General features: G+C 44.0%; 1 pseudogene across 1 annotated transcript; it reads left to right on the forward strand.

Moving 5' to 3' along the window:
* The first annotated feature begins 929 nt into the window (after positions 1-929).
* Positions 930-2916, forward strand: LOC306917203 (NLR family CARD domain-containing protein 3-like; annotated as a pseudogene). The gene has a single exon. The product of its transcript is annotated as an NLR family CARD domain-containing protein 3-like (transcript).
* Positions 2917-3579: the final 663 nt, after the last annotated feature.

Here is a 3579-nt window from a genome sequence, read left to right on the forward strand (position 1 = left end):
CAGAATATTAATCCATGTAATAATAATAATAATAATAATAAATAAGAACACAACACTAATAACAGTACAGTACAGTACACATGAGTACAGTACAGTACAGTACAAAGACTTACAGTACAGTACAGTACAGTATACTGTTCCTGCGCCTTGCCATGCTCTCTTTCAATAATAATAATAATAATAAAAAATAAGAACACTACACTAATAACAACAATAATATCAACAGTACAGATAACAGTACAGTACACATGAGTACAGTACAGTACAGAAAGAAAGCTCACATCACAATATTAATCCATGTAATAATAATAATAATAAAAAATAAGAACACAACACTAATAACTATAATATCAACAGTACAGAGAACAGTACAGTACATCAGAATATTAATCCATGTAATAATAATAATAATAAAAAATAAGAACACAACACTAATAACAACAGTACAGAGAACAGTACAGTACACATGAGTACAGTACAGTACAAAGACTTACAGTACAGCACAGTACAGTATACTGTTCCTGCGCCTTGCCATGCTCGCTTTCATACGCAAATACACAAAACCAAACCGGGCCACTCAGCCAGCTTGGCAACTTTGCGCTTTCCAAGCAAATGCATAAATGAAAACATCATGGGTTGCCATTGCCTTCTTCCCATTTGTGACGCATCGCATGGCGCTAGGATGAGCGGGCCGAAGGCCCGCGAAATTCTAGTATTATACATGTAATTCATCATAGCTCACTAATTTAGTAAGTAAATAAATAGAGAATTAGATATACTAGTCAAATAGTTTATGTTGCCTTTCAGTCAGTGTTCAATTTACATTGTTTAGTTTAATAACATTGAACGGCTGTGTTCCAGAACATGGTTTAATAACATTGAACGGTTGTGTTCCAGAACATGTCAGAGACCCATATGTGATCGGTGTGATGAAGAGGATCGAAGGTCAGCGAGATGACATCACCGGACCAGTACCTGGAACCTCCTTCAACAGGAACTACACAACACTCTACCTCTTAAAGGGAGACAGTGAAGGGGTTAATCTGCAACATGAGGTGTGGCAGCTTGAGAAAGCGTCCAAGATGAGGAAGAGCCTCTTTGACCAGATGAAGTGCACTGAAGTCTTCAAGCGCTTGGCAGCCGGTGAGACAGACATCCAAAGAGTTCTGACGAAGGGCATCGCCGGCATTGGGAAAACCTTCTCCGTGTACAAGTTCACTCTGGACTGGGCGGGGGGGCGTGGCCAATCAGCACATCGATCTCGTGATTCTGATGTCGTTCCGGGAGCTGAACCTGGTCCGAGAGACGCGGCACAGTCTTCTCTCACTGATCCATGACTTCCATCCAACGTTAAAGAAGGTCACAGCAGAGCAGCTCGCTGCCTGTAAGACTGTCTTCATCTTCGATGGTCTCGATGAAAGCAGGTTTCCGCTGAAATTCGAGAATATTGACATTGATTCTGACGTCTTCGACAACAATGACATCGTCTCTGATGTCACGGTGACATCATCGGTGGGCGTGCTGCTGACGAACCTCATCAAGGGGAATCTGCTCCCCTCGGCTCTCCTCTGGATAACCACCAGACCTGCGGCAGCCTATTGGATCCCTCCTCAATGCATTGACAGGGTGACCGAAGTACGAGGGTTCACAGACCCCCAGAAGGAGGAGTTCTTCAGGAAGAGGTTCAGTGATGACGAGGAGCTGGCCAGCAGGATCATCTCACACGTCAACAAAACAAAGAGCTTCCACATCCTGTGTCACATCCCACTCGTCTGCTGGATCGCTGCCACGGTTCTGGAGGTCCTGTTGAAGAGCGACGGGACAGGACAGCTGCCCACGACTCCCACTGAGATGTTCGCCCACTTCATTTTGGTCCAGATATGTAGGAAGAACCTTAAGTATGGTGAGAAAGGTGAGCTGAGTCAACAGCAGCTCATGGCGACCGACCGGGAGGGTCTTCTGTTGCTGGGCTTGCTGGCGTTTCAGCATCTGAAGAAAGGCAGCGTCATGTTCTACCAAGAAGACCTGGAAGAGTGTGGTCTTGATGTGAACGACGCCGTGCTGTACTCGGGAGTGTGCACACAGATCTTCAAAAGAGAAAGTGTGATCTTCGGAGAGGAAGGTGAGAGGAAGGTCTACAGCTTTGTTCATCTGAGCATTCAGGAGTTCCTGGCTGCAGTTTACCTGATGCACTGTTTCACTGAGAGGAACACAGAGGTGCTGAAGACATTCCTGGGAGAAGATGATGATGCTGATGAAGATGATGATGAAGATGATGATGCTGATGAAGATGAAGATGAAGATGATGATGATGATGATGATGATGAAGATGAAGATGAAGATGATGATGATGATGATGATGCTGCTGATGAAAATGATGATGATGATGATGCTGATGAAGATGATGAAGATGACTTCAGTCACATGTCCCTGGGTGACTTCCTGAAGAAAGCCATCCTTAAAGCCATGAAGAGTAAGAACGGCCACCTGGACCTCTTCATCCGCTTCCTTCATGGCCTCTCACTGCAGTCCAGCCAGAGTCCGTTAGGAGGCCTGCTGGGTCAGACAGAGAACAGTCCAGAGGAGATCCAGAGAGTCATCAACAACCTGAAGGAGATGAGCATTGAGGAGGATGATGCCTCCCCTGACAGATGTATCAACATCTTCCACTGTTTGATGGAGATGAAGGACGACTCAGTTCATCAGGAGATCCAACAGTTCCTGGAGTCAGGGGACAGATCTAAGACACTGTCTGAAACCCAATGTTCAGCTCTGGCTCACATGCTGCTGATGTCAGAGGAGGTTCTGGATGAGTTTGACCTGGACAAATACAACACATCATTTAGCGGGAAAGCGAGACTGCTACCAGCTGTGAGGAACTGCAGAAAGGCTCGGTTAGTATTCATGGGGATTTGAACAACATGAAGGAAATCATACTAAAGCTGCAGTCAGTCAGTCAGTCAGTCAGCCAGCCAGCCAGTCAGTCAGCCAGCCAGTCAGCCAGTCAGTCAGTCAGTCAGTCAGCCAGCCAGTCAGTCAGTCAGCCAGTCAGTCAGTCAGTCAGTCAGTCAGTCAGCCAGCCAGCCAGCCAGCCAGTCAGTCAGTCAGTCAGTCAGTCAGTCAGTCAGTCAGTCAGTCAGTCAGTCACAACATGTTGACAATCAGTCATGCTGGCATTAAAGAGTCAACTAAACTCTTTACGTACTTTTAAATGTAAAACATTTTAACATTTATTCTTATTATGATTATAAAAATAACCTATAGTAATATTAGTAATATTAGGCTGTGGTGGAAAGTACAACTAAGTACCCAGTACTTACTAAAGTACAACATTCCAGGTACTTTAACTTTACTGAAGTACTTATTTTCTATACTTTTACTTCTACTCCACTACATCTCAGAGGCAAATATTGTACTTTTACTCCACTACAATTTATTGAAAACTTTATTTACTTGTTAATTTGGAGATTTTGATTATTATTACAAAACATACATTAACCACTTCAGCCCTATTTAAACTTTGTCTATTTGGAAAATATAGGCGATCTAGTGTCACATCGCAACACGTTTGTGAGCTTG

The sequence above is a fragment of the Electrona antarctica genome (genome assembly GCF_951216825.1).
Source record: "Electrona antarctica genome assembly, chromosome: 24".
Lineage (NCBI taxonomy): Eukaryota > Metazoa > Chordata > Actinopteri > Myctophiformes > Myctophidae > Electrona > Electrona antarctica.